This window comes from Idiotropiscis lumnitzeri, chromosome 7 (assembly GCF_059441095.1).
Source record: "Idiotropiscis lumnitzeri isolate Australia: NSW breed Sydney's pygmy pipehorse chromosome 7, RoL_Ilum_1.0, whole genome shotgun sequence".
Taxonomy (NCBI): domain Eukaryota; kingdom Metazoa; phylum Chordata; class Actinopteri; order Syngnathiformes; family Syngnathidae; genus Idiotropiscis; species Idiotropiscis lumnitzeri.
The window spans coordinates 13,365,123-13,389,181 of NC_142397.1; the positions used below are offsets into that span (position 1 = coordinate 13,365,123).

Genomic DNA, 24,059 nt, shown 5'->3' on the forward strand with positions numbered 1-24,059 from the left:
AGCTCACACCTAGCCCATTTGGAATTTGTGCAGCGGTCTTAATTTGGGCCGCCTTCAAAACGTCAAACACACAGGTTGTGTACGAATTCCCTTTCATTATGAAGGTAATGTTTTCGACATGCTCAAAGCCGAGACAAATTTCTTGAAGTTGGCACAGGGGCCATCAACAGGGCAGCAGGTTTCGTGGAATTCTCGGCCTCGCCGAGATGGTCATTTTCACACAAAACGGGTCAGTGGTGCAGAAAATGTTGGTCGAGTGGCCGGACATTTTAAGCATGGGGTTGACAAATCATTTTTTGTAGGGCCCTGTTTGAAACTCAAACAGTTGTTGAGGACCACACCAATAAGCTAAATTCAATTGTCTTTTTACAAAGCAGTATATTTTATTGTTTTAATGAGATTCTACTTGTGTAGGTATAGTATGTGTTATAATTTGAAAATAAATAAATAAATACTTTTTACAATAAAATGACATCTACACCCCCGCAACCCTCGTGATGAGAAGCAGCTCAGGTAATGGATGGATGACATCTACACATATTAATATTAGATCACTGTTTAATCAACATTAATGAAAATCATGTCCAAAAAAATCATGTCCAGGGATATTTTCTTCTACAGTTTATATTGAGCTGACTTTTTGTTTTAATAGAGGTCGTAAAAGACAGCGTCAATATTTCTGAGTTGGGAACACTCAAGGCTCGGATTGGAACGCTCACATCAGACATAAAAACAAAAATATCCCAAATACTTTCTATGAAAAACAAAGTGAGACAATACCTTGATGAGAATGCACCCTGTGCTTCACACTGCAGCCAAGTGCTCTCATGCTTCTCGTATTGTGTTGAAGTGTGAGGCACAATAAATCCATAAATCACATTACAGAAACGAGCAGTGCAGATCATTCACAAATTATTTCTGATACAGACTCACAATCTGCTTATTCAGACAAAGCTGCTAACATTCAATGATCTTGAAAATACAACACATCGCTTGTCCTAATTAAAGTATTAGTTACCTATCAATTTACACCAAAATTTCACAGAAAGAGAGAGCGAGACCATAAATTGAGGGGGAATGGGATATTTCACTATGCCCAAAATTCAAATGACTTGAATTTTTTTTTTTGTAGGTATGTTGAGTGAAACAATGCAAATCGAGCAATGTCAGAAAATACAGAAAATAAATTATGTTTTACAAAGAAATAAAAGTAAAAATGTCACGATCCGTGCCTCGTCGTTGCAGCAGAGTGGGCGGGGTCGAGGGCGCGTTGCCCGGAGACGCGGCCACGAGCGGGGCGAGCTCACGAGACGCTCAGCTGTAACTCATCACGCCAGTGATTACTGACTATATAAGCCTCCGACACGCACCTCCGCGTGTCGGATTATTGCTGACCAACTTGCTCTCGCCTTGTGCCTTTGCTATAGTCTTTGCCAACCTTTGCTCCGTGTCTTGATCGTGCTTATTGTTACCTTGTTTATGTCTTCAGCTACGTTTCGGCTCGCTTTGTGTTTTTCGATGATTGGATTTAACCTTACCCTTTGGAGGAAGGACATTCTTGTTTTCGGTTTTCTTGCGTTGCAAGCTCCTTTTGTTAATCGTTTTTCTTTTCCTGGGGGAAGGTTGTTCCCCCAGTGTTTTTCGTTCACGTCGCCCGGCGTCTGTAAGTATAGCTCCACTATTGTCTCTGATAGCAACTCCCCTTGCCTATCGACTGTAAATTGTTTTTTGCCGGCCACAATAAATATTGTTCCTACCATATTTTCCCTTGTCTGCGCCTTAAGAATCCACCCACACCGCTTCCCAGCCCCGGCTGGGGAGCGATCCTCACAGAATAATCCGACCATGGATTCTGCAGACAAGGAGAAAATTTTTCATGCCTTGACCATCCAAGGATGCTTAGTGGGCCAACAGGCGACCGAGCTCGCGACCCTGCGCGTCGCGGTCGGCCAACTGGTCCAGCAACTCATGAGCCTAGGGGTCCGACTGAGTACCCCAGTTCACCCTGCCTCGCCGGTTCCCAACCCGGTCGATCCCCCTTCCGGGGTTCCGCCCCCAGGTTACCCGGTTAAGGAGCCTAACCTGGCTCATCCCGACCGCTACGGCGGAGAGCCTGGCCTTTGCGGCCCATTTATTCATCATTGTATGCTGATTTTTGACCAGCAGCCCCTAACCTATGCGCTAGACAGCTCAAAAGTAGCTTTTATGATGAGCCTCCTGACTGGTCAAGCGAGTGCATGGGCCATGGCCGTGAGCAACGCGCACCCAGCAATCCGCTCCTCATTTCCTAACTTCCTCGCCGAGTTTCAAAGGGTGTTCCACCACCCGGTCCGCGGGAAGGAGGCCGGAGCCGAACTGTTGGACTGTATCCAGGGCTCACGATCTGTTGCGGATTATTCGATCACCTTCCGCATCCGAGCAGCCGAGAGTGGGTTCGACGACTGCGCCCTGAGGTCAGTGTTCCGGAGAGGCCTGAACTCGGCTCTAAAAGATGAGCTGGCAGCCCGTGACAACGCCGAGACGCTGGAGGAGCTGATCACCCTGGCGATTCGGCTGGACAACCGCCTGCGAGAGCGTCGCCGAGAGCGAGGGGTGGAGCAGCGCCGCGCCGAGCTACCGCTTTTCCGGGTACCAGAGCCTGCACCAGCTGACGAGCCCATGCAGATAGGGGCAACCCGCCAGGCGCCCCGGGAGCAGCTTCGAGAGCGGGAGTGGGAGCAGCGCCGTCCCGAACGTCCACGCATCCGGGATTCCGAGTGGTCAACCTCCGACGAGTCCAGGCAGCCGGGTCCGGGCCGCCCGGATCTTCGTGAGAGGGAGCGTCGGCGCAGCACGGGGGCGTGCTTCTACTGTGGCCTGCCAGGACACCGAGTAGCAGGGTGCCCGGAGAAGGCCGCTCGCCAGGGATCGTCTCCTCGCCCCCCAACTAACTGTGAGTCCGCGGACCGCTCCTCCGCGGCCAAAGAACCCCGACAAGAGCCGGCTGCCAGCGTGGCAGGGGATCCGGACAGTCCCGGTACCCCCTTGAGACTGGAGATGGCCGGGGAGATCATGGGACTCGGTGGTAGCATCAAGATTCGCGCACTCATTGACTCTGGCGCTGACGAATGCTTTATTGATGCGGGCTTAGTGTCCCGACTCGGCTGCGTGGTCACCGAGCTCGATAGATCCAAAAAAATCTATGACCTCGACGGGCGCGAGCTGGCCGATGTCCGGCGCTTAACCGAGCCTCTTACCTTAAAGTTGTCGGGTAACCATATCGAGAAGCGCTCCTTCTTCGTCATGCCGGCCAGGTCAGCCCCCGTCGTGCTAGGAATTCCGTGGCTAACCTCACACAACCCAGTCATCGACTGGGGGCGCCTTTCAATCCAAAATTGGAGTCCGTTTTGCTACGCGCATTGCCTACGGTCCGCCGAGGAGGGCGTGCAGGTTAGGGATCAGGTTCCCCGTCTCGGCTGCGCCCGGTCCACCTGCTGCGCCCGGCCCGCCGCAGCCTCTCCGTCAGCGGCACAGACCATGCCGCCCCTTCGCCAGCTGCGGCAGACCACGCCGCCTCCTCGCCAGCTGCTGAGCCCCGTTCCGGGCTCCCCGCCAGCTGCTGAGCCCCGTCCCGGCTCCCCGCCAGCTGCTGAGCCCCGTCCCGGCTCCCCGCCAGCTGCTGAGCCCCGTCCCGGCTCCCCGCCAGCTGCTGAGCCCCGTCCCGGCTCCCCGCCAGCTGCTGAGTCCCGTTCCGGCTCCTCGCCAACTGCTGAGCCCCTTTCTGGCGCTTCAAGTTCCTGTTCCGGCGGTGCACGTCCTGCGTTCGTCCCAAGTTCACGTTCCGGCGGAGCACGTCGTGCGTTCGTCCCAAGTTCTCGTTCAGGCGGAGCACGCCCGGCGTCCGTCTCAAGGTCAAGTCCACGTTCAAGCGGAGCACTCCCTGCGTCCGTCCCAAGTTCACGTCTCGGCGGAGCACATCGTGCGTCCGCCTCAAGTCCACGTTCCCGTCTCGACGGGGTTCGACGATCAGCCGCCGCTCCACGTTCCAGTCCCGGCGGGGCTCGACGACCAGCCGCCGCTCCACGTTCCAGTCCCGGCGGGGCTCGACGACCAGCCGCCGCTCCACGTTCCAGTCCCGGCGGGGCTCGACGACCAGCCACCGTTCCACGTTCCTGTCCCTGGTCTGGCCTCCCGGACATCCGCCAGACCGGTCTCGAACTCGGGTGGTGGTCCCACCTCCCAACCCCTTCCGCCCACCCTTGTTCTTGGACTGTGTATTTGTGTTGTTTGGGACGTCTGGAATCCGTCCGTTAAGGGGGGGGTACTGTCACGATCCGTGCCTCGTCGTTGCAGCAGAGTGGGCGGGGTCGAGGGCGCGTTGCCCGGAGACGCGGCCACGAGCGGGGCGAGCTCACGAGACGCTCAGCTGTAACTCATCACGCCAGTGATTACTGACTATATAAGCCTCCGACACGCACCTCCGCGTGTCGGATTATTGCTGACCAACTTGCTCTCGCCTTGTGCCTTTGCTATAGTCTTTGCCAACCTTTGCTCCGTGTCTTGATCGTGCTTATTGTTACCTTGTTTATGTCTTCAGCTACGTTTCGGCTCGCTTTGTGTTTTTCGATGATTGGATTTAACCTTACCCTTTGGAGGAAGGACATTCTTGTTTTCGGTTTTCTTGCGTTGCAAGCTCCTTTTGTTAATCGTTTTTCTTTTCCTGGGGGAAGGTTGTTCCCCCAGTGTTTTTCGTTCACGTCGCCCGGCGTCTGTAAGTATAGCTCCACTATTGTCTCTGATAGCAACTCCCCTTGCCTATCGACTGTAAATTGTTTTTTGCCGGCCACAATAAATATTGTTCCTACCATATTTTCCCTTGTCTGCGCCTTAAGAATCCACCCACACCGCTTCCCAGCCCCGGCTGGGGAGCGATCCTCACAAAAAACTGTTTGTCTTATACTCTTACCTTTCTGGTATATTACCTACTACCATCACTGGTTCAGGTATCTTGATTTTTCTTGTTGTTAAATTAATAATGACTAAAGCCTTGCTGGTATTTACTTAATTTATTTTCTATGATTGCTTGAGCGATATCCATGCATCCATTATCTGTACCGCTTCTCCTCACAAGGGATGCGGGAGGGGTGGGGGGTGCTGGAGCCTATCCCAGCTATCTTGGGGCAGTAGGCGGGGTACACCCTGAACTGGTTGCCAGACTATCGTAGGGCACACAGAGACAAACAACCATTCACTCTCACACTCATACCTAGAAGCCAATTTCTAGAGTCCAATCAACCTGCCATGCATGTTTTTGGCATGTGGGTTTTGTTTCATCCTAGAGAGACTTAGAACTCTTCGACCTTGCATTAGAAGCAATCAGCATTTTTGGCGCCATCGACTGTCCAAACATTTTGTGTCCTGTTAGCTCAGTTGGTTAGAGTGTGGTGCTGATAACGCTGAGGTCATGGGTTCAACCCCCATATGGGCCAGTGTGATTTGTTGAAGAATGAATCCGTGGTTTTACCAATCCTTCTGGAATGGTGTGTGATTAGTTTGACATCGTCCCTCAATCAGCGCCTGTTTTTTTCTAGATAGACTTGGAAATCTTCTGTCAGTTAGAAGCAATCGGCGTCTTTTGTGCCATTGACTGTCCAGACTGTGGTTGAGGTGTGGCCTGTTAGCTCAGTTGGTTAGAGCGTGGTGCTAATAACGCCAAGGTCATGGGTTCAACCCCCATATGGGCCAGTGTAGTTTGATTAAGAAAACATCCAAGGTACCACAAGATCATTGGGAAACGGGTGTTTTGAATGTATTTAGGACCATGCGGAATTCCAATCATCCTCATTTGGTTTCATCCTAGATAGACAGAGAACTCTTTAGACCTTGTTACCATTAAAATCTAGCAGCATTTTATGAGCCATTAATTGTCCAGACTGATAGTATTCTAAGGCCTGTTCATTCAGCAAGACTCTGACATTTGAAGCAATCATTTTTTTCACCCACTGACTGCCCAATCTTCTGGCGTCCTGTACCCTGTTATCTCAGTTGGTTAGAGCGTGGTGCTAATAATGCCAATGTCATGGGTTCAAATCCCATATAGGCCAGAGTGGTAGATTCATAATGTGTGGAATTTGTTTAAGGACACATCTGTGGTGTCAAGTGCCCTGAATTAATTATTCACTGTCAATTCAGTGTAGCCTTCAAGTAAGATTTTATTGCTGTCTAAAAAGGTTTGAAGTGGATGTACATTTTCAACCAGTGAAAATCCAAATAAATAAACACAATGAATTATGATTATTGTGGAGAACAACAAGAATTGTAAGCATTTAACCATCTTATCTTGTTATACCCAACAAGCACTTCTTTTCTCGAAGAACAAAACATACACCTGTCTTGTGGAGTTTATTCACACAGGCCTGGTCTCAAATGTATTCAGACAAACAGCGATCTTGGAACACAAATCCTTAAATATTTCAGAGCTCCAAAAATATCCTCATTTCGATGGCTGAAATGGTTTACACATCTATCCATCTAGTCTGTGTACTGCGTATCCTCTCAAGGGTGTTGGGCATGCTGGAGCCTATGTCGGCTGTCACAGGGCAAGTGGTAGGGAACACCATGTACCGGTCAATAACCGATGGCAGAGAACATATAAACGAACAACAATTTACACTTACGGGCAATTTTGAGTCTTAAATGAACTGACCATGTATGTTTTTGGAATATGTCAGGGAACCAGAGTATGAGAAGGAAAACCCTTGCGTGAATAAGGGGACTATGCAAACTCCACAAAGGAAGGCGGGACCATAGATTTGATCCCGCAACATCAGAACTATGAGGCTGATGTGTCCTCCAATCATCCACCCTTCCGCCATGGTATACAATTATAATTTTCTAATTTCAATTAAAATAAGAAAGGCTTTGCTCTAGATTGTTTAATTTAGTTAGTATTTACTAGAGATGGGCACTTTCCCCATTTTGTCGGCCCATCCTCTGTCCGTGACCCTTCCGTACTTACCCCTCCATCCTTAATAATGAAAATAATTGCCCTCTGACCTAATAACCATAAAAAAACAAAAAATGCATCTGTGAATGACAAGTGGCTAATGGCAGAGTTATCATTATTCATAAACATTCTTGAAAGCACATAAGCTGGCTAATTCCCTCTTCACATCCACTTACTGAAATTTATGGACTACAAAACAAACCTGATTAAAAGCAAAATTTCGCCTTAAAAACTGATTTTTACATAAATTAGCTGCTTTGAACAAGTAGCCGCAGCCCTCCACATTATTTAATGGGCTATTATCTATATTATAAACATTGGGAGACGCTTTTTACCCCCTACAAAAATGCCAAATAGCTACCGTTTCACAACGCACCAGAACCTTTATGAGCCTCTTGTGGTCACACAGAGCAAATTCACAGATGTACTCTGATCAGGGTCGCAGTGTAGAGATGGACGTATTTAATGCACTTCATCCCTTTGCTCATCCTGTTCATTACCAAAATTTTAACGTAACTTAAGATGCTTATTTTGGCTCTCAATTGCTTTTTCATACAGCCGCGCATGTCGCTTCTGCGTTTTTGACCACTTGAGACTCTCCTCCTCACTCGCTCCCTGGCTCTCTTTCCCTCTCTCTCTGTCTCTCTCTCTCTTTCTCTATGTCTGTCTCTTTCGCTCTCTCTCTCTATCTCTCTCTCGGGCTGTCTCTCTCGCTCTAGTGCACTGTCAGTTGAACTCTCATTTAAAGAGCCAGTACAAGCAACAGTAACCCGATTTCATTCGGCTCCGAGTGCAAATATTTAAATTTTACACTCGCTGTACTCCGTTCGGGTCAATTAAAGGAACGGACGAAAACCCACTCCTGGCCTTGCTTAGTCAGTCCTACAAGCCAAAATTGGGTGTCTGTCGTGAACTCTTTGAACCTGCGATGAAATGTCCATCTCTGGTATTTAGCGAATGTAATTTTATTGGTTTGTGTCCCTCCTACTATTTTTCTTGTTTACCTGCTATTGAGGTCAAGCCCTAGATTTTATGGCCGCCTGTAACTGAAATCTGAAGACTAACAGCTTAGTATACTGCCTTCCACAAAAATGGTGCATGTGAGACGAAAAAAAACACCAGATGTATCCAGATTTTTCTGTCTGAGTAGGCACTATGCGACAACAGAGAGCAGCTGGACAAAAGAGTGAAAATAAATAATAAAAGACTCCCCATGGAGAAAGTGGGAATGAGAGCAAGAGATGCACACAGGGAGGAATGCTGTGTTCATTCAGCTTGCATTTTAAGATGCAAATAACCTGCTCGAAGAAAGCGCTAGGCAAAACAATTGGGGAGACCGAGGCTTGATGTCACACTTTTTGCACTTTAAGATTTAAAACAACACAAAGCCAATCTAGCATATTAACCATGTTTGACAGCATAATTTTCTTGAGAGGTCCTCACAAAACCCCATTTGCTATATTCTGGTCGACTAAATGTAAATTATTGAATATAATAATATTGAAGTTAACCAGGGACAATTTGGCTTTACGTGCATTGCTATAGCACTTTCCCCCCATGTGACCAAACCTTCTGTATCGCAGCCAATAGCATAATAACCTCACATGGTTTGTCATGAGGAATTTTAGTTCATTTGGACTTTTTAACACTTGAAAAAGAAAATGGCGCAAGTGATTTTTAGCAAACTACCAAATGATTTCTGTTAGACAAAGTGAATTGTATGATTACAGGGTAACCCGTGTGCAATTTTAAAGATAAAGATGTCCTTTATTAGTCCCACAATGGCGAAATTTGAATTCTGTTTTCTCCCTTTGTCCTACAGATAAAAAAAAATAAAAAATCTACGGTAATTTTAAATCCAAAATATTTTTTTTACTTAAATAAACATGTTATTTATTATTCCAACTCAATTCAATACCTTGTTTATGATGCATTTGTGTCACACAATTAAAAAGGGGGTCATTGTGACGACACTTTTATAAAACCACAAAACAACTGTCATTACTCTCTTCTTTTACACAGAAAATATTTATGATTGCTATTATATAAATGTGAAGTAATTACTTCTGAAGTAAATATATTGAACGAGTCAATAATCTGGATTTTTTTTGTCAACAGTTAATTGTTATATTTTTTAGGAAGCTCATTATAAAAGATACTTCTCATAACACAACAAAAAAACTAAATGCTGCTTGACTTTGTGAATAATTTTCAACATCAACTCTATTTAGCGGTATGCGCGAATGTGAGAATGGGCTTTACAGATGTATATTTCTCACGTACACAGTGCACTCCTTTTGTCTTGCCCTCCTACTTCCAGGGTCAGAACTAGCACCTTTTTCTTTTGACTGACCCAGATGCAGCCTCAGGTGGCTCAGGGAAACATGAACAGCTTCTGCAATGGCTGCAGAGGCCTTTGATTTTTCTGATGTGCCATGTGATGAACAGGACTAGAGGGATGAAAATTCCTGGAAATGGCCATCTGAATAATTTGAATATAATTGAAGAATTTTAAGTGTGCCTAATGGTCATAAAAATACAATACATCCTGTTTCAGTGCAATTATCTTTCAATTATCAAGGATATGGAACATTTAGATTGAAATGAAGAACAATAAAATAAAGACAAATTAAATTAAATGAAAAAAATAATTCATCCGCAGTTAATTTGTTTTTCTGTTAAGAACATTACTGCAGGATTTCTCGGTTGAGTGTTTTCCTCAATATATAATTAATATTATTGCTTCAAAGAATATTGCACACACACATTTTTTAATTCAATCCACGATGGTGTGAATGGTCATTTTCATGTGAAGAGATCCTTAAGGACCAACATATAGACAAATGATTCAAAATATCACTCACCATTGCTGAACTTCAATGAGATGTGACCACTTTTATTCCAATAAGTATTTATTACTAGGCAGTGATTCCTTCGCCATGACCGACAACTCTCCTACTAGCGTTATTTTGCAGTGAACAGCTCTGACTGGTCAATCATGAGCGAGGAATTCTGGGCCTGCCATGAATTGGCTCTTTTACCATGATTACAGTACGTTGGTTGTGAATAAGTCATTGTAGCGTTATGTGTAGGCTGTCATGTTACGGTTCAACTGGCTTCCACATTAACTGGCTCCCGATTCCAGCTGTGGCTATTAGAGCAATGCCAACCCAATCATTTTGTGTTCCCTTTTGTGGAACCTTCCATAACTTTGTCTTAAAAAAATATTGGTTAAACTCTTGAACTTCCCTTAATTCTACCCTAACCTTGTTTTTTTAAATTAATTTGACTTCATTTTATTAAAAGCATGATTGTTTTCACCTTGTACCAATATGTTTGACAGTTGGAATGGTCATCTTGTTTCATTTGTGTAGTCTGACCTTCCTGCCTGGATGCAGCAGTCAGTCATGCTGCAGCGGGGCAGGTCCTGTGTATGAACTCAAGTGGGATTCCTAACAAGCATTTTAATACGTCAGCCGACAACACAAGTGTCAAACTTAACTGCCAGGGCCTGGCTCGCTACATCAAAGCAAAGAGAAACAGACTGAAAAAAAGTTTCATCCCGGGAGCCATCTCCATGCTGAGCTCCGTTTGCCTTGTCGAACTACAACATAATATGTCAGACAGTGCATTTTTACTACACTCTTTTGTTAATTTAATTTAATTTAATTTTTCATTCATTTTATTGATTTGATTTATTCTTATTTTATCTATTATTAACCACTAGAGAGGGGAAGCTCCCAATCTCATTGTACACTGAGTATGACAACAAAGGGCATTCTGATTCTGATTCTTCTTATCTATCAGCTTTGCCGCCTTTCTATCTTCGTGTATGCCGGCACACACGCATGTAAAATTTAAGGATTGTTCCTAGTTTTGTTGTTCTATCTCTGTCAAGTATCCTCATATGATGTTCTATTTTGTTCACTTGAATGCAAAAGAGGCTCTGAATTTAGCCGGAAATTGATCTTCACTCAGATTCTAACAGTTCATTCAGTGATTTTGCAGACGACAGACAGCATTAGTGGAGTTTTGCATTTTCTTGTTGCTTAGCGATACATCATTCAGTATAGCTGTCTGCAATCTCTACTCATGCATGCAGAATATTACCTCAAATACAGAACTCTCTCCTCAAACTGTGTGATAATGTTGCATCCAACAGATTATTCTTTTCGACCTACAGCTTCGAATCATTATGTCAGAACCAAGACTGCCAAATGAAATAGAAGACCACACGAGGCGTAAGGGGGCACTACAAGAACGGGAGGACAGAACGTGACAGAGGCAATCTGACAAGAGAGACCATGAGGGGACAGAAAGAAATAAAGAAAAGTAATAAGACCGATAGGCAGAGACAGTGTTTGCAATGTGGGTTGTGCAAAAAGGATAAAACATTTCACCCATCATTAGTGAAGTTGTGCCAGTCTGTGAAGCTCCCCTGAGGCCTCGATGGAGGTTTCTACTGGGTCACATCTTTCAACTCTACCTGGCTGTTATTCCCATCAGTCAAATACACATTTTATTTCTAGCTCTAGTTCCATTTTCACCCACTTCCCATTCCTCTATTGTTTCTTGCGAGGGAAAGATTGGCTTTCGCTTCTAGCCGTATGTCTTTCTGGGTCTTATTATTTAGCAAACGTTTTTAAATATTCCTTTCATTAACTCAGTTAACCTGACTGCATTGAGGCAGCTCCAAAGTGAATGGATCATCCTCTGGAGCTACTGGGCATATTCAAGGTGTGAATATTTACCTGAGTTATTGCACCATATTCATCTATTTGATGCGGGCCTTCTGTGCGTGTGTTTCTTAATTCACTGCAAAATGAGACGTGACTCATGCGGACATGACATTTAGCCCGGATCTTACAAAACAATCACTCCCTCTCAAGTATTGCTGCAATATGTTCACCAACAATGATGAATGTGACATCACAGTCAATTCACATGAAAGATAACCTTTTTAACAGCCACATAAGTTTCTCATCACATTATAGAAGTAATAAAGTGATTCATATTCAAGTGGTGTCTTATCTTATTGTCCACTCACATGTCCAATGGAGAAAGGTCACACAGTACTGCCATGTCTTGAGATCAACTTCTGATTTTGTTTGTTGTTTTGAATGTTGTTTGCTTTCATTTTTTGGTATGGCACATCCTTGAGTGAAGCAGGCATTACTATAATACGGGTTGTTCCAATGATTTGTGTTATTGGTATTTCCCAACAAACAACAAAATCTTAGGGTGTGGTGGTCCTATGTCATCTCCCTTTCTTCTGCCTCTAATCACAATTCCCAAACAGGGTTATGAGTTGGCCTATTATAATTTTATATCAAAGCATGTCTACTGTGGGTCCAGAGTAGAAGCTGACAGATCTGGAAGCTGATCTACAAACCGGTCACAACCTGGGCTGTGTCTGCTAAATGCCATAAATTGTCACGCAGTTCAATTTGAATGTTGTGGGAGTAGTACGCTATATGCAAATAGATCAATTCAGCACGTGCAATCTAAAACCTGAGACAAACTGCACTGTCTGATATTTCATCTTTAAATACTGCGTCTAAACAAAGGTAGGTGTAAATTTGCTTGCAAAGCAGTGTCAGCATAGTTCAGGCAATTTGAGAGGCTGCAGGTCAAACTTGCCTTCTCGTATAAACATTTATGAAATGTCAACAAAAATGATCGCAATATATTGTCTATTCAGCAAAACAATTTTTAGAGCTACAGACTCATCTAATGGGCTGACTCTGAGTTAATTGTCTATAACAAAACTCGACTTTGCATTTCATTGTATCTGGGTCATTTTAGCACCATGTGACAATTGGTGCTGGCCTCTCCTACAGCAGTTTTCCAGGTTTAAAAACCTAATGTTATGAAAAATTGACTCATACCTGGTCGATCCAACTGCCATGCACGAACGAGTTAATTCCAGTTGAGTATGCCTTTTATGTGGTTACTGGATACCCCCAAATTATTGGTGCAATTGATTTATTTTCTGTAACTCAATTGCCTTCTCCAAAAACAATCATGATAGTTCTGACATTTCCTGTTTAAAAAAAACAGCACTAAGGAGACAACAAGTTGGCTTTTCCCTAAAAAAGGCCTATTTGATACAAATGGCTTCATCATCCCAGTATATAACTCGCTGATTGCCTTAAATTCTACTTTAACTCACCATGAATTGATTACACAGTTATATATAATAATTGTTCTCTCTGATATCCACTGATTGTTTTTTTCGCCCTTTTTATACCTGTTTTCAACAGCACTCAGAATATGTGCAAACATTGAAGAGGAGAAATTAATTATTTGAACTGAAAACAGATACAGATTTTTTTCTGATTTGTTGTTTTGTGGATCATTTACATGACAAAGAGATGTCTCAGTTCTAAAGGAAAATCATGCAAACATTATCTTCTCTATCTGAATGCTAAAAAAGAAATGATGGTCATCTGCAGAAAAAAATGCAAGAAAAATGGCGCATTTCATGTGACGTCTCTCCTAAGGTATCCTCGCTACAAGGTTCTTTATCACTCAGCATAGCCAATCTAATCTGCTGTATTTAAAAGAAGCTTCTTATTCAGAAGACTATTATGTATTCACACATTCTCATACACAGCCTTTCATGCAATCATACACATCCATATGCATAGAGTAGCGCATACAATAAATGGATCAACATGGCATTCATTGTAATTGTAACCTAAACACATTGCTTAAAGGGAAGGAAAGCAGGCGGAAGCTCATCACCTGATTTGCTTGATTAGCTTGACAAATGTAATATTCAGCATGGAGTCACAGTGAGTACAAGGCAGCCTAACCAGGCATCTCCTTTTACTTGCAAATGAGCTTTTTCACTTTTCAGTTCTGCCTTGGCAAATGTGTCTGGTACGTATAGCAAAGCATTCGTTGTACCAGCAATGTTGGAAAAGTCTGAGCTCCGGTGTCACGAGAGATATGTTTCAAATCCAAACTACATGGTTTCCCCTTTGAAGTAAGCCCAGTGGAGTCTACCGCACTTTTGCCAGCCTTCTCCGTCACTCATTTATGTACTCCTGAAAGGATTCTTCCGGGATCCTCCTCAGCTCCGTCATCACGACCATCTTGATGTCGTACATATCTTTAAAGCAGGTCCACCCCTCCGTCCTAGAACTTCTGTATCATACAAACAACTAACTGGAAGTGTTTTGGTCACATATCCAATTTCAACAATGATGAAAGCAGGAATGATGTTTTGTAAACATGATTGGAAAAAATTGATTTTTCAGAATATGTGAGCTGCTGTTTTAATTTTTACTGATATGACCCAGTCCTTCAAGCTGAATCCAATCAGCATGTGACATAAGGTTAAACGAAAAGGTCCAGATCTCAATGAGGCGTTAAGCTGTTTTATGAGCACCGCTTAGTGTCGTGCTTCTGCGTTGTGCCAGGGAGCTGATATGGCTGACATCTTGTCGGACAATTGCCAGAAGTGATGTCCCCTGTAAGAGGAGTGTATGAATGCTTGTTTACAGCGAATATCGCTCCCCACAATGGTGAACGAGAAGCTGCCATATAAGAGAAACTCATATCAACGAGATGCACTGGTCTGTGACAAAGTTCAATGTCATTCCTAAAGTGATTAGACTTTTTTTTCTTTATCTATCAATAGCTGGGAATTGGCAATTGTTGACATAAATCAGAAAAAACATAAATAAACACAGTAAAAAAAAAATTTTTAAATGTTATATTTACTTGAAAAATCCTCGTAGAATTTGCAAGAGTATTTGGGTACATTTGACAAGTTTATTAAATAAAAAAAATCCATCCAGTGTTGAAGCCGTTTTTTAATTTAATTATTTATTTTTAACACAGCTAAGTGTATATATGAGGTAACTCAGCACGGTGGAGGTTTGAACCCACAACGTCCAAGTCTGGCCTTTGTCCGCACAAACTCCCAGCAGGGCACCGGGGGGCTGCCTAATTTCCAAACAGGCTAAACCAGCCTTGGACATGACATGCACAAAGATCAAGAGGCACCAATTTTTACATGAGAGTCCATGTGCACTGTCTATGAAAATAGCAGCCATTGTGATGACTGACTGGCAACTAGTTCAGGGTGTACCCCGCCTACTGCCCGAAGATAGCTGGGCATTTTTTTTTTTTTGCAATTTTACATGCAAACCTTTTATATAAGTGCCAATGTTAATGTCACTCATTCATCTCTTTAGGCAATATACCGCAACCCCCGTTGCACCAGATGTGAATCATTAGGTGAATGAGGAGTCAGTGTGAATCACTTCGAGTGCATTGTATGTGGAAATGTGCTATACAAGTAAAAAGCCCATTTACTATTCATGCTGGTGATGGCAATTTTCTGTACAATGCAGAAGCCACTCTGAAGGGGATAGAAGACGTCGTTTGCTTTAACGGTAACGCCATGTAAACGTTATTGGCTATAGGCAGTGCAATTCAATGCCTAAGGGTGCCCAACGAGTGTATTGCACAAGGCCTAAATACACGTTACACTTAACGATAGTCGATGTCGGCAATTATCTGTGCAGAAGTCCAGCATCGTTTGAGATGTTCAATTTTCCTCATTAATGATATACTATTTATCCTGCTGATCTAAAATCAGATATACATATATTTAGAAGTATTTTTATCATGTATATAAAATAGAGTACACTTAGATGTGTAATATTTAATTTTCATGATTAAATTTTAGTCCCTTTCAATTTGACTCACCTGGTGCCCAAATGGCTGCTATTGATGAGTTGCGACTGTCCTGAACTGTATTTTATTCAAGGCAACTCAACAACATTTTAGGATTTTAAGATGGCGTTACCTTGGGAAATCATAATCACAACCAGCGTAACGGAGCATATGTTTAACTTTGTAGGTTTTACTGCAGCCGAGTGAATTTGTGAGCCAATCTATAGCAAATCAACTCAGTGGATCACTGGCTGTGCACCTCAAGGAATTTGAACCAAATATTTTTTTTCAACTTAAGACGCCTAGTGCTACCTTGGTGTGTCAACCTTTCTACATCCTATCAGAAGAAACATTCTCGTGAGAAGATTGCTTCAGCCATACGATATAGTCTGTCGATTCACTCTATGATCCTTCCTAATGTTCAACAAAAAAGACAATGAACCGGAATTCCTGGGTCAAAAACAGGTCTTTGGGTTTCGCTTGAGTAAGCACAGTGGATAGTCTCAGGTCAAACCTAATGTACTTTACTTTCTGGCACAATGGGCATCTAGATTTGTTCAGATTTGGAAACATTCATCAAATCTTGCCATCCATTTTCTATACATCCATTTATCCTTACAAGGGTAGCAGGTGAAATAAAACCTGGCTCAGCTGACTTTGGGCAAGAAGCAGTGTTCATACTGGACTGATCTCCAACCAATCACAGGGCTATTTTGAAACAACTGGAAATAATAATAAGTGTACTCTATTTTATATACATGATAAAATTGAATTTATATCATAAAGTTGTACAAATAAGTTAATCACAGTTTAAATCTAGACTGCAAAAATGCCTGAAAACACTATCAGTTGAATTATGTGCCCATACTGCAAGCATATATGGCAAGTGTCTCTCACACTTTAATGCACGTCGTTTTTAACATTCACACCTATTGCACAGGGGTACAATGATAGACACTATAAGAACAAAGATAATTACAGTGCTTTATAACAAGTGATGACATCTAGCTAGTCAATCTGCGTCTAGCCCTTCGAGCCGACTTCATGTTTCTTTAGTACTCACATTTCACTCGCTTCACTGACCCACTGAGAACCTTTGGTTCAGTTGGCATGAAAGTTATTTTTTAAATGTTATATGTGTATTATTCTTGAGTGATTTCATCCATCCTTCCATTTTCTAAGCCGCTTTTCCTCACAAGAGTCGCGGGCTCTTGTGTGATTCATTTTATTTCATTTTACAATTTTTTTAATCTCAATTGAGAATGCCCTTCTTCTGACCTATTCACTTTTTGCGACAAATTCACGAGAGAGGGAAAGAATAAAATAAGGCACTGTCGCCAAAGAATGAAGCAAACATTTATGTAAGTGAGAATCATCTGAACCAAGATGTGTAATTTTCAACAGCTGCTACCCAGTGTGTGACTATGTATGCATGTTGGGGTGTGTGGGTGTGTGGGTGTGTGTGTACGTGCGTGAACGCGTGTGTGGTTGTATGGTGCTGTGGGTAAATTTGATGGATAAAAAAGTTTGTCGGGTAAAAGTTGAGGCCAGTTGGAGGGTTTCAAAATGTATTCAACCTCGCGAGAGGCTGAGTGGTTAGTGCAGGCATTCTGAGGGAGTGAATGAGGAGTGCTGGTGGGATAGGATGCAGGAAGGATGGATCGATGATGGCGGTACAGAAAACAGGAAGAGGAATGCTGGTTGGGGCGCAAATCCACAGAAAGCCTGGAGATGGAACAATGTGGCGTTTTGTTGTGTTGTATTCTCTTCAATAGGAGAGAGAGACCGGAGGAAGATAACTGCTGAGTATTTAGTTTTATTATCTAACGTTAGGAAATGTGTTGTGGCTGTTGATTTGCAAACATATATGATTAGTGCTAATATGGATTTTTAGCAAACTTTTGCACTCTCATCATTCTCTCACTGTGCATGCGCCCGCAGTTTTGCTTCCTGTGTGGCTTCACCCGTTCCTTAACTTCCTGTTATGCAAGTCCTCTTCTATCTTTCACTTTCTGGCTTCCTTTCATACTCCTTCCTTTCACCTCACATACATACTTTCATCTCTGCTTTTCAGTCTTCATATCCAAACTTCTGTAAATAAAATCTTTCCTGAAAGGAATTTGAAGTCTGGTCATTACTATTACATACAGAAACAACTACACATATGCGTCAAACAGAAATGGACGGGTCAATAAAACTACATTTAGCATTACATAGTAATAGTGGATGTGTTAAACACTTGAGTCCTTGAATATTCATCGTCAGTCACCATGAACATTTAAACCATGACTTATTCACCCTCATGCAAAAAAAAAAATAAAAGCTTCATCTCCCCTTTGCCAGGAGGCTGCTCAGCTGTGAGTAAGGGTGGATTACATGCTGTGAAGACGAAGAAAGAAATCTGTTCAGTATATGTCTCTTATGTGCCTCTGAGACACTAAAACTTGATAAATGATGAGCATTTTTGGCAACAAAATGTTGCTTTTTCAGTATTTAAGCTTGACACAGTGTCAGGACGTCAAGTTTTATTCCATGCCCTGCTTCCCCAAGCCCTGCTCTTTGTTGTTACTTTGTATTTTTGTATAGACTTTTTACTTTGAAACTTCCTTGTCCAATCTCCTTCTGGGTCTGTTTCGTACGTCACATTTTGATTAATACATGCATCCATTCATGATCTGAGCAGCGTGTCCTCACAAGAGTTGTGCCGGGATGGAGGCTATGCCAGCCGTCTTAAGGCAATAGGCGGGGTACACCCTGGACTGGTTGCTAGCCAATCACAGGGCACACAAAAACGAAGAACCACGCTCACAATCAAGTGTCCATTCAACCTACCGTGCATGTTTTTATTTGGGAATGTGGGAAGAAACCAAATGACCCGGAGAAAACCCACACACCAAATGGTGCATGGTCAGAAGAGTTCAAAGTCTCTAGGATGAATGCCAATTGAAGGACTACCTCAAGAAACTAACAACACTCCATTTCAGTTACCAAAAGCTTTGGTAACACCATGTATGCATTCTTAATCAAATAAATATTCTCAGTCTTCCTGTGGGAACAAGCCTGAGAAAATAATCAGGTTGGACAATTAATGGATCAAAAACTGCTGATTGATTTTAATGGTGCAGAAATCTGGAGTTCTCTGTCTATTTAGGATAAAACCAAAAGCGGATTGGAGAATTACAATGCTTTACCAATGGTACTAAGATTATTAAGGTTAAAAATTCATTCATTTATTCAGTAACATCGGGAAGGCAAACTTAATCAAAAACTCTGGCCCATATGGGGGTTGAACCCATGACCTTGGCGTTATTAGCACCACGCTCTAACCAACTGAGCTAACAGGCCACAGGACATGGGGCATATAGACATTCAATTGCCCTAAGAGCCAAATTAAAAAAAAGCCGTATTAGCAAAGTAATGTACATATCTCATTATAAACACAAAACACGAAACATGCTAGATGTGCTTGTTCATTGGATAAATACTCAGAATGAACTTCTGGAATTTATTGTGGAGTCAGTTAAAGTTATATTAGCATTTATTCTTACTAATTAGTCTTTCAAATCACTGCAAACATGTCATGGGTTTGCCAAGAATTCCTCTCTCGAACAACCCACACTGGCTAACACACAAACACTATTGCAAAGAAAACAGATGCATAGGAACATGCACATTAGCTCGTCTCGTGTGTTGATTCGTCAGTATGAATTACTTTTATGGTTATTTGAACACTCTTATCAGCTTCATTAGAAACAACACTCCAGGCGCTCATCTAGTCCAAAGAAAACGATGTTTATTGGTTCTTTAATTAGCACAACTGTTTCTAGCTGTATTGACATTGTGCACGTGTTCTCTAATGACCAATTAGCCTTTTCACACCTTTGGATGTGTTACCCAACCTACCACCATGTTGGACATTATTCAATGCAATGTAATGACTGTGATGTTATCTAAAAAATTAAAATTCAGTTGCCCCAAAATGGCCGATTGCTTCTAATGGTGCCATGGTCAGAAGAGTTCTAAGTCTCTCTAGGATGAAAGCAAATGCTGACTGAAAGACGACCTCAAGAAACTAAGACCACTCCATTCCAGTTACCTATTGCTTTGGTAACACCATGGATGCATTCTTAATTGAATAAAATGTCTCAGTCTTCCTGAGGTAACAGTTCTTAGAATGCAATCGGTTTGGACAAGTAAGGGCTCATAAAGTGCTGCTTGATTGTTATGCGGAATAGGTCTAAAGAGTTCTCCTTCTCTTTAGGATGAAACTAAAAGCATATGGAAGTATTTCCTTACGATACTAAGTACCATGCACTTACTCATTTCACAACAGTTTTTGGAACACCAAGGACACATTACCAATAAAAAACTCTGGCCGGTATAGGGGTCGAACCCATGACCTTGGCGTTATTAGCACCACACTCTAACCAACAGAGCTAACAGGCCACTGTGTTAACACAATTGAAATTCATTTGCCAAAAAAGTTCTGATTGCTTATGGTGCCATGGCCAGAAAAGTTCTAAGTCTCGGATGAAAGCAAATGCTGACTGAAAGACTACTTCAAGAAACTAAGACCACTCCATTCCAGTTACCAACAGCTTTGGTATCACCATGGATGCATTCCTAATTTAATAAAATATCTCGGACTTCCTAATTTTTTAACAGCTTTTATGTTCCCTTTTTTTCCACAATAAAAAAGTTGAAATGCACAGACTATTACAGTACAGTTGACCACCTACAATTTATATTGTATGTAACTGAGGCTCCAGTCTTTGTTTTTCGTGAAGGTTTTTGTGATTCTATGTTTCTGTCTTTGCATTTGAGTGCTGATGAAACACTGTGACCAGTGACTTGCTCTTCTCCCAAACCTGCAAAATTGAGTAGACTGCACCTACAGGTACCCTGTTGGCAGAGTCACACAACATCACATGCACCAACCACGCAAATGCACACTTGTACAAAGTTACAACAAGCATTGAATCGCATGAACGCACCAGGACACATGCATTTAGTTTTTAACATTTATCTGTGCTCCCTCAGACACACATACACACACACACGCACACGCACACCCCAACACACATGCTCATATAGTCATGTGGGAAAATAAAGACAAGCTCTGATATGGATGGTTGCACAAGGTCAAACCTTGAATGTGAGTATGCAAACCAAACACGTGCATGTTCAAGTACAAGTACACGGATGCATGCAAAATTAGGGCATACAAATGAATACTGGCACTTGGATTTAGCTATGGGCCTGAAAATAGATAGAAAGCACAAGTGGACAATAATGAGATAAAAGAGGAAGATAAAAGATCAAAAGACTGCGAGAGAGAAAGATTGGGATAATTGGATGAGGAAAAACCACAAACGATTAATAAGAAGAATTATATTCCACAAATAGAAGACTGTAATGTTTCAGAGACGCTTGAAAAATATGTTTATTAAATTGCAGAGACGTTAAATTAGATGATTACTTGCTAAAAATATTTCCAGATATTTTTCCAGTTTTGCAACATGTAACTACAAAGAGTAAGATTCATAATATGCATGTTTACCTTGAAAGGGATGAGCCATTTTTATGCTATAAATTGCTTGGATGTATTTTATGTGTCAACATACCGTTACTGTATATTCTACTTTTTGATGCATATAAACGCAATTGTTTTCTATATTGAGTATTTTCTAAAGTTTTCCGATGGATTGTTCAAGTATGCTTATTATGAACATAAAAGTGAGACAATACATTATTGTCATCCACAACATCCGTCTAGCTTTAAATATGCTCTGGTATATGTTCTGTTATATGGCAATCACAATTCATTATTGTGCTTTAAGACAGTTCTTGAGACTTTGCGAGAAGAAAATAAAATCAGTTGCAGACATTCCGTTGTCCCATTTTCTCTTCACAATCTATACAAAAGCAGCAAACATCAACATTGTGCATACAAAAAATGCAAACACATGGAAAGCTTTTGATGAAAAAGCCTCATCCCAAACATAACTATTCTTATGCCCTCTTTTTGCCGAAGTGCTTGGAGATATTTGCATTTCATGTGTTTCATTCATTCACTGAATCTGCATATGCCTTTCCCCTTATGTGCTGCGTGTGCACGGGCTTATTTTGCAAGAACAAAGAATTGCAGGGAACAAAAAAAGCAGTGACGGGGGAGGGGAAATAAAGTGTTAAAGTCATGGAAGACTTTAATAATTTACGGTAACTTTTTTTCTGGGGGAAAAAAGATCATCACAAATGACTTTTGAAATAAACTTCCACTGAACTTCCTCTTGTCACAAATTTTCTGAAAAAAGGAAGTAAAAAAAAAAAAAAAAATTTATGAAAGTGGAATTTGCTCCTCCCTTGACTGTGGTGGATGATCTCCTGGGAGCTAAACTGTTGGAGAATGACAGTTGGGTATGGGACTGGACCAAGTGGAGAATCGAGGGGGTGGTCACTTGGGCTTTTACTGAAGTTTAGTGTTTAGTTTATTGTTGAGATGGTTTTGGTTTGGGATATAGACCATTTTTTTTTAGATATTTTTTTTTATAGGCTTTTGTGTTAGTGGATTTCAACGTAGTTTATGAGCTAATGTTTTACACGTAGAGTTGTAATGGTTTTAACTAATTGACTTGAACATATATAAGGCACTATGTGACATCGATCTTGAAGCTCCTCCTGGAAAAGCCATACTCCATTTTATTACTCAAATGCGCTTGACTTTTTTTTTTAAACTCCAGCCATGCGCACAGTTACAGCTACTTTGTTCGACTCTTGCGCCCACCACAAAAATAGGTCCCTTAAAGTCAATTAATAAGTTTTTGGATTTTATACTATTGCAGTTTTACATATTTCACCATGTTGTCCAAATATAGCTCCTTTTATTCTATCTGATTAATTGGGTACACACATGCTCACACATACCCCACTGGTGTTCTTTTTTCTGTTTTGTAAATTGTGTGCCCTCAGCACTGCAGCAGAGACCTGACAGAGAAAAATGATTTAATTTAATTATGTACATTATCTTGAGCTTAAAAGACCAAAAAAAAAACTGAAAATGCGGGGCTTCATTTCAAACTATATTTTTTTATTCCAATCTCTTACAGAGAGAAATGAAACATTCAAGGTGTAGGATTGACACGTACTGGATACAGTCTTGCACAGTAGGATGTCAGAGTATTAGAGTGATGGTCCAATGACTGAGAGAAAGCCGAGAGCACGAGAGACACTGGGGGTGGAGAATTGATCGCCAACGGCCCGAGGTGGAAGAAAACAGTTGGCGACACTTAGAGACAACAAAGGCCAGAAGCATGCTCGTGATGAAAAAAAAGAAGCCAGAGGGCAGGGAAGACAAAACATGCATTGGAAGAATGAAAGCAAGAAAGGCATATTGATGTGTGCTAACACGTTGGTAGGGGAACAAACCTGACAGAGGACGGACAGCATATCACTGCGGGCAATGCTAAGGTCTGAGTTCAGCAGGAGGCCAGAGAGAGAAGATCAGTGCTGGCGGACTGTGTCATGCCATTCACACTCGGTATTAGCTCCAAAAATAGTTAGAAAAGAACAATGCAATGGAACACAAATACGCTCTTCAAATATTATCATGTCATCAGAATCCAAAAGGTGTTTGTCTGAGTCATTTTCTACAATGGAAACTACAAATTTGAAAGATATTGTTTAATGTAGGTTGGTGCGGTGGACGACTGGTTAGTATGATGGCCTCAGAGGTCGTGGGTTCAATCCCGGCTCCGGCCAGCCTGTGTGGAGTTTGCATGTTCTCCCCGTGCCTGCGTGGGTTTCCTCCAGGTACTCCGGTTTCCTCCCACATTCCAAAAACATGCATGGCAGGTCGATAGAACACTCTAAATTGCCCCTAGGTATGAGTGTGAGCGCGGATGGTTGTTCGTCTCTGTGTGCCCTGCGATTGGCTGGCCACCAGTTCAGGGTGTACCCTGCCTACTACCTGAAGACGGCTAAGCTCCAGCACCCCCCGCGACCTTCATGAGAAGAAGCGGTACAGATCATTGATGGATGTATAATGTCAAGGATAGACTGAAAGAGTTATTTCGCTTTTGTTTTTTGTAATGGCAGCTCAGAAGCTACTGGTGATGACAACAGTGCAATGCTGAAAGTCTTAATGTCAGATAACTCACACGACAAGAGTTTGAAAGTCTCTTTAATTTTTCCAGGCTGAAACTTGGTCTTCATCATTTTAATGATTTTATTGCGATTTTTGCAATGTTTTAATATTTTATTTCATGCTTTTAATTAGGGCTGTCAATATTAAAGCGTTAAATTTAGAGATTTATTTAAAAAAAAAAAAAAAGCCTTGCAAACCAACACTGCTGGTGTGTGGTGCTTACGGGCAGAACTAAATGTG

The 24,059-nt window shown here is 42.1% G+C and overlaps 4 non-coding genes across 4 annotated transcripts; 2 read left to right on the forward strand and 2 right to left on the reverse strand.

Moving 5' to 3' along the window:
- The first annotated feature begins 5,394 nt into the window (after positions 1 to 5,394).
- trnai-gau (transfer RNA isoleucine (anticodon GAU)) lies at positions 5,395 to 5,468 on the forward strand. Its single transcript has one exon. It is a non-coding gene; the product is annotated as a tRNA-Ile (tRNA).
- A 182-nt stretch (positions 5,469 to 5,650) lies between these two features.
- Positions 5,651 to 5,724, forward strand: trnai-aau (transfer RNA isoleucine (anticodon AAU)). Its single transcript has one exon. It is a non-coding gene; the product is annotated as a tRNA-Ile (tRNA).
- A 13,223-nt stretch (positions 5,725 to 18,947) lies between these two features.
- Positions 18,948 to 19,021, reverse strand: trnai-aau (transfer RNA isoleucine (anticodon AAU)). Its single transcript has one exon. It is a non-coding gene; the product is annotated as a tRNA-Ile (tRNA).
- Positions 19,022 to 20,048: 1,027 nt separating this feature from the next.
- On the reverse strand, positions 20,049 to 20,122 carry trnai-aau (transfer RNA isoleucine (anticodon AAU)). Its single transcript has one exon. It is a non-coding gene; the product is annotated as a tRNA-Ile (tRNA).
- Positions 20,123 to 24,059: the final 3,937 nt, after the last annotated feature.